Source organism: Meriones unguiculatus, chromosome 18, assembly GCF_030254825.1.
Source record: "Meriones unguiculatus strain TT.TT164.6M chromosome 18, Bangor_MerUng_6.1, whole genome shotgun sequence".
In the NCBI taxonomy this organism is placed as follows: Eukaryota; Metazoa; Chordata; class Mammalia; order Rodentia; family Muridae; genus Meriones; species Meriones unguiculatus.
The window spans coordinates 47,515,771-47,530,436 of record NC_083365.1 but is presented as its reverse complement, the minus strand read 5'-3'; the positions used below and the strand labels follow the sequence as shown (position 1 = coordinate 47,530,436).

The window sequence follows — 14,666 nt, the reverse complement described above, 5'->3', positions numbered from 1 at the left end:
CCAATGTGATGGAAGAGGTTTCTCAATGTCCCCTTCCCAGATAAACAAAAACAAAGCAAGCAAGCAAACAAACAAACAAAAATGAACTAATAAGAACAGGAGCTTAGCAGGAAACTTCAGGTCACTGAGGGCATGTCCTTGAAGGGGTTAGTAGAATCTTGTCCCTCTCTGCTTCCTCTTCACTTCCTGTGAGGTGAACAGTTTTGCTTGGCCACATCTTCTCACCAGGATGTTCCATCATGGCCCCCCAAAACACAACCAATCACACATGACTGAGACATCCAAGAGTGTGAGCCCAAATAAACCCTTATTTATAACTGGATCATCTCAGACATTTGTTACAGTAGCAAAACCTGACTGATACACTGGTAAAAAGATACTCCAAAGACAGAGTTGCCAGATAAGACACAGAATGTTGGGTTACGTCTACATTTCAAATAAACAGCAGATAACCTTTCCACTGATATCGCAAATAATGCATGGAACAAATACTGCCCAAGGCTGACTACACTAGAAATGTATTCCTTGTGCTTAGTCTGGTAGGTCCTCATCATGTGACTTAGTTAGGGTTACTATTGCTATGACAGAAGATCATGACTGAAAGCAATTTGGGGAGAAAGGGGTTTATTTGGCTCACATGTCCACATCACTATTGATCATCAAAGAATGTCAGGACAGGAACTCAAACAGGGCAGGAATCTGGAGGCAGGAGCTCATGCAGAGGCCACAGAAGGAGCGCTTATTGGCTTGATCATCATGGCTTGCTCAGCCCGCTTTCTTACAGAACCCAGAACCACCAGGTAAGAGACAACCCCATTCACAATGGGCCCTACAGGCTTGCCTACTGTCAGATTTGATGGAGTCTTTTTTCTCAGCTGAGGCTCTCTTCTCTCCAGTGATTCTAGCTTGTGTCAAGTGAAGTAAAACTTGCAAAGCATGTCATGCAAGGAGGACATGCTAAGTTCTACCCCCAAACTCTGTGTGAAAAGCCAGACATGGCAGCATGATTGTACTGGAGGGGTGCAAACAAGAAAATCCCTCAGGCCTAATTGCAGGTTCTATGAAAAGAGTCTGCCGCAAAAGTCTAAGTGCGTGTTTGGTTTTAAGGAGGAACAGTACCTGAGGTCGTCCTCTGGCCTCCACACACACATACACATGTGCATACACACTTAAACACGCACACGATCACATGTGGACACCTGTCTTCCCTGTCTGAATGGAGCATCTGTGATTTTGCTCATGAGATCTGGAAAGCCTCCCGAGAGGCAGTCGGACAATGGTGGCTGCTGCAAGGGGGTGGCTCTGTGTGACAGCAGGAGTCCTTGCACTCCGCTGGAATACAGCCACACAACACTATCCTGCAGTGAGAGACAGGAGTGGAGAAAAGCCGGAAGCCCACAGAGAGGCCTTTCTAGCCAGGATTCCATGGAAGCTACGCCTGGGCAGGCATGAACAAAGGCAGGAAAGGAAGGGGCCTCTCATCCTGAGAGGGGAGCAACGGGGCTTTGTTGCATTTTCCAAACTCCCAACTGTTGTTTTACTGCCTGAACAATAACAGACATGCTCACGCAACCCTTGTTATCTTTGGAGAACGCCCTGGTGGTCTAACTTACGACGAGCACTTTAAGGCCGGAGACTGAGGTTTTGAATGTCTACACCAAGAGATGCTAGAAATGCCAGTGGGGGAGAAGGAGAAAAGGAGAGTGAATAATTGAGGCTCCTTAGGCACAAATGCCAGAGCTGGCCAGTCCCCATGGGCTAAGGACGTCCTAAAGGTCACAGAGAACTCTCTGAAGGAAGAAGCCAGGCCTGTTCTGGCTCTCCTCGCTGCCTCCTGGAGGCTTCAAGCTCATGCATGGGCTAGATGCTATTTGGACAGTGGGCAATTCTAATTCCAGACTCTGGCCTGAATCCCTCTCTGACATCGAGTCCTCTGCCTTTAGCTAGATCCACTGTTCAGCCTGATACTGTAGGATGCAGAACAAGCCGGAGAACTTGCAGACAAAACAGCAGACAGCAGACAGGTTCGGCACCCCATCCTCCTGCCCCAGGGTCTACTGTGGAACATGCCTGCTTTGTGGTTCAACAGTTCCTACAAAGCCTCTTCTTTGAAGTTGATCTCCGCTCTGGAGGGACCTTTCCTACTGAAAAGACTCTCTGGGGAGTCTTGGCAGAAATACAAGAAAAAAAAAAAAGCCCCGGATCCTTATCTCTTGGTGTTTATGCAATTTTTAATTAAAACAGCTGCCTCCACACAGGGCTGTGCTGAAAGGGAAAGGGGTAGAGAGAGAGGGGTCCCACTGAGCTAAGCAGGTGGGACTTGTTTCCCAGAGACCACCAGGGTAAGCTGCCATGCTGGAGACCAAGCTTGGTTCTCAGTTTCTCAAACACCAGACCAGACACAAAGATGATCCCCAAGACTCTGACTGCCCATAAGAAGTGATAGCTGAAGAGGTACCAATTTAGAGCTCATCTCTAGGACAGGGCACCAGAAGTTCCACAGTCATATGACAGAGCTCAGTCATAGGTCCCTTCCCTGTCCTCATCTAGTTCCATCCCATTCTCCCGTAAGGACCCCTTGGAGCGATTTCCCCATTACTAGTGAGGGAAGAGGGCAGTGGGCTGTCCTTCCAGGGGGCCAGAAACAAGGGTAAGCCTTGTAACTATGGACTTCTAAAACAAACCTTAAACCAGGAGCTAGAGAAATGGCTCAGCCATCAAGAGTACTTACTGCTCTTGCAGAGGACCAGGGTTCAGTCCTGAGAACCTACATGGTGCCTCACATTGTCAGTAACCCCAGCTCCAGGAGATCCAATGCTTCCTCTGACCTACACAGGCTCCTACACACACATGGTACACACACATACACCCACACACACACACACACATGCACATCAAATTAAAAACAAAGCCAAACCTGAACCCAACTAAGAGCAAACAGTTCTGAGCAGGGCCAGGGAAGAAGCACTGCTTTGAGAATGACCCTGTGGAGAGCTAGGGTCTAGGCGATTGCTGCAGTCTCTACAAGGTTTTAATAGTATATGTGGACATTTTCAAAGAATATATTTGTACAGCTTAACCCGTCTGCCTGCTTTTCTTCACTCCTGCTTTCCCTGAGGGTCTTATGGGCCAGTGAGATGACTCAGCCTGTTAAAAGCTTGCAATTCAAGCCTGATAACTTGAGTTCAGTCCCTGGCACTCAGAATAGAAGCTGAGAGTTAGTTCCAGAAAGTTGCCTTCTGACCCCTTCCGCGCGAACCCTGGCATACTCATGCACACATGCTTTGTGTATTCATAATGCAGATAAATACATATTAGAACTTTCTTCATCCTCATCCTCCAGCCTTAAACTTCCAGGTGCTGGGACGACAGGAATCCACTGCCACTGCCTGGCCCTTTAGCCTTTAAAGAGTTCTGTGCTTGTGTGGGGGGTGATGCAGAGTATACCCATAATTCCAATAGACCCAACAGCGGTGGAATCAGAGACACGTGCTCATTCCCAGAGCAAGGGGCCAGCGTTGTCCGAGCTCCCCATGGTGTTGGCTATCCTGCAGTTAAATGACAGCTTTCAAATAAACAGTAGCACAGTGACAATGGGGAGGAGGACACGCACACTGGACTTCTGCCAGACCTACTGTCCCATGTGCAGTATTCACTGAACCTTCTGGGAGACACTTCCAGGAATTTCCTCAAATATATTTTTCTCTGTGTGAAAATATTTGTAGGTGCAATGGCAAAGTGTGAATTCAGGAACTGTAAAGATGGCTCAGTGGTTATGAGCACTGTCTGCTCTTCCAGAGGAAGGAGGTTCAATTCTCAGCACCCACATGACAGGTCACAACTGTCTGTAAGTCCAGTTCCCAGGGGATCCAACACTCTCTTCCAGCTTCCATGGACATTGCATGTAGGCAAAACATCCATACATATAAAAATAAACATTAAAAGTGTTAATTAAACAAAATATGGTTTACATGTCTGAAATTCCAGCCCCCAGGAGGCTGAGGCAGTACGTTTTGTGAGTTCAAGACCAGCCTTAGCTACGTAAGGAAGCCCTGTCTCATAAAACAAAACAATATCAATTCCCTGGCTTTGTCCTTCAATTCCTGTGGCTTTGTCCTTCTCCTTCAAAAATTACATTTATTTTTTTATTTTGGGTTTGTGTACGTGTGTGCATAGGACCATGCAAACACATACATGTGGGGGCAACAGAACAACTTGAGAAGTCATTTCTCCCCTTCCACCATGTGGGTCTCAGGGACCAAACTCAGGGACGCCAAACTTGATGCCTCTACAAGCTGAACTTTCTTGCTGAGCCACATCTTCCTTTTTCTGTGGGCTGTAATGTTCACCATCAGGATCCCACATACAAAGCTCATCACAGATGTGACTATCTGAGCCTGTCTTCTGTGCTCCATTATACGTGGTCCATCCCTGTGACTGAAGACAACCCCGTGCAGAAAGGTGGGTATAAACACTTGGCACCAGGTTGAACTATATGTCCACTGGACTGGGATGTGGAACTCCCAGAATCTTTCTGGACAGTTGGTGGATGAGATAACACTGGGTTGGGAAGGAAAAGGACTTGGTGAGGCATGCAGGCTCCCTCTATGACCTGGCCTTGTCTAATACATCAAGACCCAAACAGAAGGTAATGAGGAGCAACATCACACAAGGGCCCTTCCTAAGCAGTAGAATTAAGGCCCCTTTTAAAGGTGCTTCTGTCAGCACTGTTTCTTGCCTCTCCAACTTCCAGCAAGAGAGGACACAGTGCTTTCTCATGGAGCCATGGTCTTCACTGGGTAATTAAACCTAAATCTGACACTCCAATCTTGGGCTTCCTAGCCTCTACTCAGGAGGAGACAGGGAGCTGTTTCTCTGTTTGTTTGTTTGTTTTTAATTGTCCAGGCTTGAGTATCTTGTAATAGCACAAAATGGACTAAGACACTAAGTGAGAAAAGACTTCACCAGCCTGACTTCACAACCTGGGACACTGGCTCTCCTTTGTTCTTCTCCTGCCCTGACGGACACACATGCCATTGGCTCTGCTGGATCTCCAGCTTGCTAAGTGCTGGCATCAACAGTCTTTGCAGAAGACCATTCCTGCTCTCTCCCTCTCTTCTCTCTCTCTCATACACATATGTACACATGAGCACACACATGCTGTTGGTTCTTGTTTCCTTTCTCATGGCAAACCCTGCCTAACACACTTAGGTATAGCTCTACTGAACCAACTGCTTTCACATATATCAGCAATAAGCACATGAAAGTTGAAATTGAAAAACAGGGCTGGAGAGATGACTCAGCAGTTAAAGGCACATACTATTTCTGCAAAGATTTGAGTTTAGTTCCTAGTACCCATGGGAGGCAGAGCACAACTGCATCTAACTCGAGCTCCGAAAACCCAATGTCTCTGGTCCCCACAGCCACCTTCACTCATATGCACTTCCTACACACATTCATATACATAAAAATAAAGTAAAACTTCTTTAAAGAGCAGACAACCATGTGTACTAAGACCCAAATAAAAGAAATATTTTAGGCTTGTAACAGACCAACTTGGAAAAATGCAAAACTTTGATGAAAAGAATCAAAGAAAAGCTAAAGCCTAGAAGGACAGTCCATGTTCACGAGTGGCAGGACTCACTACTGCCCACTCAATAGGGATTCCCAGCGGGAGCTCGAGATTCCGTAGCATCTGGTCAAAATCTCTCAAGATATTTTGTGGATAATAACAAACTGATTATAAAGTTTGCATAGATAGGCATAACAGATACCCCAGTTAACCAGGACAACCCATCCAGTGTTAAAGAACAGGTTTGGGGCACAGACGCTGCTGATGTTGAGACTCACTGCATCACTAGAGTAATCACGACCATGTGGAACTGGCAAATGCACAGGCAGATTGGCTAATGGAACAGACCTGAGTGCATACATACACCTCATAAATCATGTTGGTTGATCTTTGACAAAGGAGCAAAGATAACACGATAAAGAAGAGTCTATCCGACAAGTGGTGGTGGGGAAACTAGACACTCCACATAAATTATCACCACCCTTGTTACCATCATCATCACCATCAATACCATCATCATAATCATCATCACAACCATCACCTTCATTACCATCATCATCACAACCATCTCTATCACCACCATCGTCATAACCCTCACTACCACCACTATCATCATCACCATCACAATCATCACCACCATTGTGATTGTTATCATTACTACCACTATTGCCATCATCACCATCATCATCACAACCATCACCACCATTGCTATCATCACCATCACCATAACATCACCCTACCATCATTGCTACCACTACCATCACCATCATTAACATCTACACAAAGGCTTTTCACCATTTACAAAAATTAACTCAAAATGGAGCACAGACCTAACTGTAAAATGTGCAACTATACAAGTCCTAGAGGAAAACATTTTTAAAAACCTAGATAACCTTGCCCAATATTGTAGTCACACCTGTACCTCCAGCCCTCAGGAAGCCGGGGCAAGGTAGAATTGCAAGGTGGAAGCCAGCCTGGACTACATGGTGAGACTTTGTCTTAGAAAGGAAGGGAAGAAGGGAAGAAATTAGGGAAAGAAGTGAGTCACGAGAAGATAAAGATTCAATGGCAGTGCTTAGGACTCAGTGGTCTGTCCTGACTATGACTGGAGTCATGAGAACTCTTGGAAAAGGTACGAGGGTGTTGGGGCTGGGGGGAGGGAGGAATGACCATGTGGGTCTTAGACACCACTAGGGAAGTGAAATTATCCTGTGCACACTTCCATAGGAGACACATGTCATGTTTGCTCTCGTTTATCAGAACACATGGACCAGATGTGAGTGACCCTTCACAGCGGCAGTGACATGTCAGTGTGGCCTTCACTGACTATGACACAGTCTCAGGTAACTCACTGGGGCCTGTGTCTGTGGTTTTGAGAGGCATATTAGAATGTTCCCCACCATCCCTCCAATTTGCTGTGAAGCTGAAAAGTTTCTGGAAAGTAAGTCCATTTTTAAAGAAATGAATAAAAAAGAGCTTCAGATGCAGGAGACTGTCTCCTTCCTTGATCCCACAGCGTTCTTCCTTCACAATATGGGACTGCTGCTTCCTTGCCCTTCAGTCGGCAGCTCTTGGGGCAGGTAAGAAATGACAAAGGTAATGGCTCACATTGGTGCCTTAGGCTGGTTCAGGCTTCTTCCTTTGTTTGCAGGCTGTTTAATACCATATCCCATTTTATCTTTTTCACCAGGAAAAAAAAGGCAGCTGGGTGCAGAGCAGGTGAGACTTAGAGATGAAGTCTGTTTCTGCTGCTGCTTGCTGTGTGACCTTAGGCCAGTCACTGCCCCTCCCTGATGCTAACTTGGCTCTTAATGATTCGGTCCTCTTCTGACTCAGTCTTGCAGTTGAAGTCCTTCTCCAGCTGTGATTCACAGCTTGGATTTGCATCATTATTCAACAGCAGCAACTTCTCGGGGCAGTGTCTGCTCATCACTGCTGCCTGACAGAGAGAACCAATTTGTTCGCTGGGGAAATGAAGACATTATTATTTCTCCAAGATGTCCTGGAATGGGGACCCCAGTGAGCAAGCAGGCCTGCCTGCTTGGCTCCATGACAACCGAGCCAGGAACCTGGAGACTCCCAGGCAGAAGGTTTGCTAGCCTGGCCTCCTATAAGGACCACCAGTATGTGGCCCCCAATGAACCTTTTTCGTGTAGACTTAAACCTGAACTTGAGGGGCTGGAGAGATGGCTAAGTGGTTAAGAGCACCTGTTGGTCTCCCAGAGGATGAGGGTTTGGTTTCTGGCATTCACATGGTAGACCCACAACAGGGGACCTGATGCCATCTCCCGACCCCCACAGGCACCAGTGATGCATACATGCAGGAAAAACATAACACATACAAAATAAAATAAATCTAAAAAAACACATAAAACAAAATAGCAACCCTGAACTTATAAAAGGAAGAAGATACAGATTGGGGCTGGAAGCCTTCAAAAAGGGGCAGAAACGACAGGGGCTGTTTTGAGTTATGGGTACACACAGGACAACCCTGAAGCTAGAAAGTTCTGGAAGATACTGGGGTGAGTGAGGCCTAGGTGTTGAGACCCTGTTCCCAATACAATATCTTAGGTGCAGTGCCAGGAGGAAGGTTTAGGAGGGATGAGGCCGGAAGATGCTTCATGTAAGTAATGTTCTGGCTGTAAGCCCTGGGTCACAATGGGAGAAACACAGGCTGTGAGGAATTGGCAGGAAGACAGTGACATCACCACGTGGGAACACTGGTGCTCTATCATCACAGTCATTGCCATGAAGGTACAGCTGCCCCTGGGGTATCTTCACAGGCTAGAGGATGGGCTGAGACCATCACCCTGGCTGATAGCCAGCAAGGTGGGAGGAGGGGCTGGAGTTCTCCCTGCCGTACTGTGCCCTCATACCTAGAGATGAACCACTGGAAAATATGTCTACCACCACAGCAGATTTCTTTTGTGCCTTGAAAACAGAAAGAGAGGAAGCTAGAGCCCCCTGTGGGAATCATCATACCTCAATATCACATCCAGCATCAAGGACATACAGCTTCTTCTCCTGGCTGGGATCAGAACCTAGCTAGAGTCAGGCAAGGCTCTAAAGCTGAGGAGGGAAGTGATATAGTCTGAGTCTGCCCAAAGGTGTGTGGACAAGAAGTCAATACAGTACCCACCTTTGCATCCCAGAGGGAGGCCAAGGTAGCTAGGGGCCCTCAACCAGCAGACGAGCAGGCTAGGGTGAGTATGTGAAGAAAACTAACCACACTTGTTCTTTGCAGCCCCAGGAAGAAGATTCGGGGCAGGTAGACAGAGATCAAAGAGATGTTCTGACCCATTAGAGCCAGTCCCCAGCAGCAGCAGCAGCAGCATTAACCTGGGGTAAAGTAAAAACCCCAGGGTAGAGATCCAATCTGTTCAGCCACCATCAAGCTACTGCAACTCTTTGCATGCTGACCCACTTGGCCCCTCCCAACCCTTTGTGTGGTGAGAGCAATGGAGTTTTCATCCACCTCTGTCAGGGATGGAGCTCACAGAGCTTGTGTGATCTGGCCACTGTCAAACAGGGAGACAGAGCTGTCACCGTGTCTAAGCCTAACACTAAATCATATAGGGAAAGGGAGTTAGTCACAGTCACCTTCGAGCGCTAAAGTCTTCTGGAGTCTGGGACTGTTGAGCTATCAGCTCTCCAGTCTCTCTCAGCCCCATCACAGCCTCCCCACTTGTGCCTTCTCTTCTCCGTTTGAGCAGCCTCTCAGATACCCCCATCTCATCTTCCTGAAAAGCCTGTCCATGTTCTCGTTTCATGAACACTGGGGTTTCCTAGGGAGCTGTGAAGTACAGCAGTGTGCCTCAATGACACACAAAGCCACAGTCACAAAAAAAAAAAAAGGAACTGACATAGGGACAGATACCTCACCAGTGGAATGGAGTTCAAAGTCACTCATACCTTAAAGAATAATGTAAAAATAAACTTGTGTGTCCATTGTTGATTCATTTTTCACCAAGAGTAATAACCAAATCAGGGGGAAAGGATGGTGGTTGCAGCATTGGGACAGCTGCTATTCACTAGCAGAAGAATAAGTACCCCCAAACGGGTCAATCTAAGTTCAAGGCTAGTATTACAAACTCCTGAAAGAAAAAAAAAAGGTGGCACTTTGAGGTCTTGTATTTGGTAATGGATTCTTGTACAGGACATCAAAGAACTCACGAACAACAGCAACCAAACAAAACAGATGAAATGGAGGCTATGAGCATCCTCTGCAGGGGCAGCTGGGTCTCCACCACCCACCCCTCTCCTGCAATCTGCTTCTTGTGGGCAGATCTCAGACTTCATAGAAGGCTGGCTGGCAAGACAGATTACAGGAGCCTGACTGGGGACTTCTTTTGTCTTGTCGTGTTCCCATTGTACAAAGCTGGGTAGAGAATTAGGAAAAGGTATCACCGTGCCCTTGGATGTTTGCCAAACAGTTCCAGGGACAGAAGGCCCATGCTGAGTTCTCCCCTAACCTCTTGGTAGACATGCACCCTGGAGCAGGTCACAGCTTCTCTGAAGCCCCAAATGGCATCACCCATAGGAAACTTAAGAAGCTGGCTTTTGGGTGTTGGTACAATCAACAGTTACCTGCTGAAGGGGCCCAGGAAGGGCACATGGGAGTGAGATGTTAGCTTGGAGTAGAAGCTGGAAAAGGCAGCCTTCACGCCCCTGGTGGCCTCCAGGACCTCAGAACTAAGTGTTCGCTGACACAAGCCAGACCCCTTTCCCAGCCACTTTTAGACCAGGCACAGGAAAAGGTATGTGTCTCCTGGGTAGCATCACTCTTAGTTGATAAACACCCACTCTTACATCCGGAAGCCTGGGTATTTTTAGGAAGGTCCCCTGAGAGGCCACAGGACCCCAAGAGGGCTGCCATTGATCTAAGCAAGTAAAGAAGGTGACTCCCACTGGCCATCACCTTCCTTCAAGACACTTGATAATGTGCTGAGATTACAGAATGGTTGCTAAGTTGAGAGGGCAGAATGAGATGACCTAGGGAGTGTGTATCACCTGGGCCCAAAGAGCTACATATGTGCTATTTGACTTTCAGAAATGAGTTGTCATTCACTTGCGATATAGCTAGGTTCCAGGACAAGTTTGCACCGTGCAAAAAAAAGGAACTGACATAGGGACAGATACCTGACCAGTGGAATGGAGTTCAAAGTCAAGAACTCATACCTTAAAGAATAATGTAAAAATAAACTTTGAGACCGTTTTATGTTGTTTTCTGTGACTAGTGTTTTCTGTTTGGAGGAGAGCCCTGGCTCAACTGTCAGGCTTCCTGACTCCCTCCTGAGGGTGGCCCAGTGTCAACTGCTGCTCCTTCTTGTGTTTGAAGAGACTTCTGAGTAGGAAACCCTCCCCTGAGAGACAGTCCTGAGGAGGCGAGCTCTCCCCCAGCAGTTCAAGGCCTCTGATAAGGGAAACTGGGCCAATCCAGGCTCTGTATATTATCTGCCTTCTGCGGGGATTGAGGCTGAGGCTGGCGGTTGCAGAGCCGGAGAACTACAGGCTACAGATGCCAAAAAGGCCACTTGAACTGCATCCAGCCCCAGCACATGCTAGCCACTAAGCCTCAGATCACAGCCAGAATAACCCCCAACAATTGACACATCAGTTTGAGGAGAAAAGTGACCGAGCGCTGGCCAGCCACAGACGGCAGGGCAGCTAGATAGGAAATGTCACCAGCACGCTGTTCAGCGAGCGTGTGCCTTCACCAGATGACAATGACCTCGAGCATGGGGAAAGCAACAGAGGAGCTCACATAAGGACCATCTTGGTCCTTATGTAAATCTTCCTCATCTCATCTCTTCCCAGATAATGTGAAAAGATATTACTCTTCTAGTTTTAAGACAGAAAAACCAAAGCCCATGGGTATTTTACAAAAAGTCCAGTGTTAAAACATGAAGCCCCCCAGGATGAAATAACAAAGTGCTTTCATGCTTTCTCAAGAACCAGAATTTCACACGGGCAATTTAGTTAATAGGTTTAGTTTAATCTTGAGCATCAAGTCACAGAATGAGTAAAGAACCCAGGTCTGTGATGCCATTTAGTCAGAGATTCAAACCCCGCCCTGTCACTCAGTGCTTTGCGACCCTGAGAGGGTCTCTTCACCTCTCTGAGACCAGGTTTTCTCTTTTAAAATGGAGGTAGAAATAGTGCCAAGATTGCACTCTAAAGTGCATTGGTCGTCACAGCTGCCCAGGAGACAGCAGGCCTGAACTGCTCTTTCAGGAACCTTCCACGAGGCTACCCAGCATTTCTGGGGTCTGGGGGCCCCAGAGATAGAACTTAGTCTTGTCATGCTTGGGGTTATCATGACAAGGGGACATGATGGGCAAAATGTCCTGTGAGGTAAAATGTCACCCTTAAGGTGTTGAGCACCTTAGGGAACTGAACTGCTCACAGTCCTCAGACTGAGGTGGACGCTGAGGGTGACCGACCAGAAAGGCTTCTCCTCCTCCTCCGAAAGCTAGTTCCCACTTGCATGATGGATTCCCAGCTGCTTCTGCCTCCCCTGAATTAACATCAAGGGATGGAGAGAGGTGTAAAGCTGCCCTCCCCCACCCTGTACCCCTACGGCATGAGCCCAAACACTCTTCCTCCCTCAGAAGGGCAGGAGACAGATGAGAAGCTCCGCTATCTTGACTGGCTGTCTTGACTGGCTATCTTGGTTGAACATGCCAGGCCACTGTCACACGTCAAGAAATCCCTACCTCTTCCAGCTGTCCTCTTCCTTTCTGGGAAGGATCTGAGATTCCCTTGAAGTCTCCCGACGATGGCTCCAGGCAGCTCTAGAGGGAGGAAAGGGAAAGCAAAGGTTGGTGGGACACATGCATGTGGCTCCCAGAGCCTCTTCTGCCCATGCAAGGCACACACTCTCACCGCAGGCTCCCCTTCTCCTCGAATCTGTAGCAGACATGGACTGCCGAGCAGAGCATAGAGCCCAAGCTTCCCAGGATGGCATTTTTCATCTTTTTCGTCTTCCCACACCAACCCCAGACTGCTGGGATTCGTGCACCCAAGACACTGAACACCAGCACGTGCAGCTTTGCAAAGGGCTTTCTGATAACTTGATGCATGAAGGCTCTTTGGGCAGACCTATAACTTCAAGTACTGTGTATGAAGAGATGAGCAACCAGAGAAGAGGGCTTGGAGGTGACAGCTCAGCCCCACAGTGTGGCCCAGAGGCCCAGCCTCTCTGGCTCTCCTGTCACTTTGAGGAGGAGTTACAAGGGAAGGGTCAAATATTAGAGATATTAGATATTAGATATTAGCCAAGGCTTAGGCTAGTCCCAGAAACTGGCTTGTCACCGCACAGATGAATAAAGTGAGCAAGGGGTACATCCACCCGGGCAGAGAGGTGGGAGCAAGGTTGCAGTTGTGACCCTCTGTGAACAGTGGAGGTCCTGCCATTTTGTGCCACCTCAGACAGGGATCAGGACACATAATGAGAAAGCCTGCCCACTTCAGGGTTAAAGACCCTGAGCACAAAAACAACAACAACAACAACAACAACAACAAAAAAAAAAAAAAAAAAAAAAAAAAACGAGAACATTAGAACTCGGACCTGAGGAGCCCAGACTGACACAGATATGGCTTCCACATGACAGAGGTCCCACCATCATAGGGGTGAGTTTAAGGTCCTCTGCATGAGAGATATTCTCAGTATATTAACTGGTGGGGGGTGGTATGGATGGGGACATGGCTTGGTTCTGCCTGGCTACCTGTGCAGTGCCATCAGGCAGTCTGAGCCTGGGGAACCTCATGGATGGTGATCCAGAAGAAGGCTTCAATTGAAGGAATCCGAAATATACACACAGTAATACACAGGTACACATGGTGAACATAGAAACACCACATATGTATAAATGCACACTTGGACATATGCACAAACACACACGAGCATGCGCACACACGTGATGTGCATGTGTGCACAAAGACACGTGCTCTTTCTCACACGCATGTGCACATATTTGAGCATACAGAATTTTCATTTTGGAAGGTTTCTTTTTTTCTTTTGCTGTTGTTTTTATATTTTGGAGACAGAATCTCACCTTGCTCAGGCAGACCTTCAACTCCCTGTGTAGCCAAGGCTGACCCTAAACTCCTGATCCTTCTGCCTCCAACTCCCTAATGCTGTGAGCCACCATACCTGGTTATATTTTTCATTTTAGACACAGAAGTGACCATCCTTACTTGCCCACCCAAAATATTCAGTTGGGTATTTTGGTACAGCCTGTGGACCGTGGCCCACACCTACTGCTATCTGACTATGCTACACACACCTCTGTGACACCGAGGCAACAAATGGGGTCTTGACGCACACGATGGGCACCTCAGGAGTCTGTGTTGTTTGTTGCGCCCCTTTGAATGTAAGAATGTCTGTACTCCTGCCTCCTAACATATCCCAGGGTGCTTGTGGAACAAACTTCTCCACCATCTGCTTACCAGATACCATGGCCATGGCCATTTCAGTCCACAAGAACCTTTCTACCATGATACCTTGGTGTCCACATCAGCACATTTTTATCAGACAGACTCACAGGTGGAAGGTGCCTCTTAGCTTGGTTGTAAACTTGAATCAAGGGCTCTGCTTGGGGGATGCCTGTTTTGATCCCCTCTCAGGAGCTGAGACACTGAGTCCCAGGACAAAGGCAGGAGTCTGACGGCCAGCAAAGACAGATGTCCAGGGTTCTACAGCCCGGGGCTCCTCTGAGGAGCGGGAACTTCATTTACTGGCTCAGAACTGATAATGAGTTTTTATGAGCTCAAGGGAACACTCAGAACAGCATTAATGTCAAGCATGCCCGTCAGCTATGCAGCTTGGGTGAATGTCACACATTAACGAAATTAAAGGCTCCAGCCAGAAGCAGCTGCAGGCTTCGTGTCAGGAGGGTGAACAAGGCCCAGCTCTGACAAAATCACTTTTCACGTCGGCTGCTCCCACTGGAGCATCTCCAGGGCAGACAGATCCCACCTTCCTGCAGCCTAGAGGAGATGAGCTGTAACCACGCAGCCAGGACATAAAAAACTCCCGCCAAGCCTTATCCCGTGGAAGCGGCTCTACTGGGACCTCATTCCCATCCCTTCA

General features: G+C 47.7%; 1 protein-coding gene across 3 annotated transcripts in view; it reads right to left on the bottom strand.

Annotated features, from left to right (window-relative positions):
* Tspan18 (tetraspanin 18) overlaps positions 1–14,666 on the bottom strand; it is a 126,747-nt gene that overhangs the window by 91,104 nt on the left and 20,977 nt on the right. For all 3 annotated transcript variants that reach the window (XM_060371693.1, XM_060371694.1, XM_021646569.2), the window contains exon 2: positions 12,289–12,366. The gene's annotated coding sequence lies outside the window, so the exon portion shown is untranslated. The remainder of the gene's footprint in view (positions 1–12,288; positions 12,367–14,666) is intronic.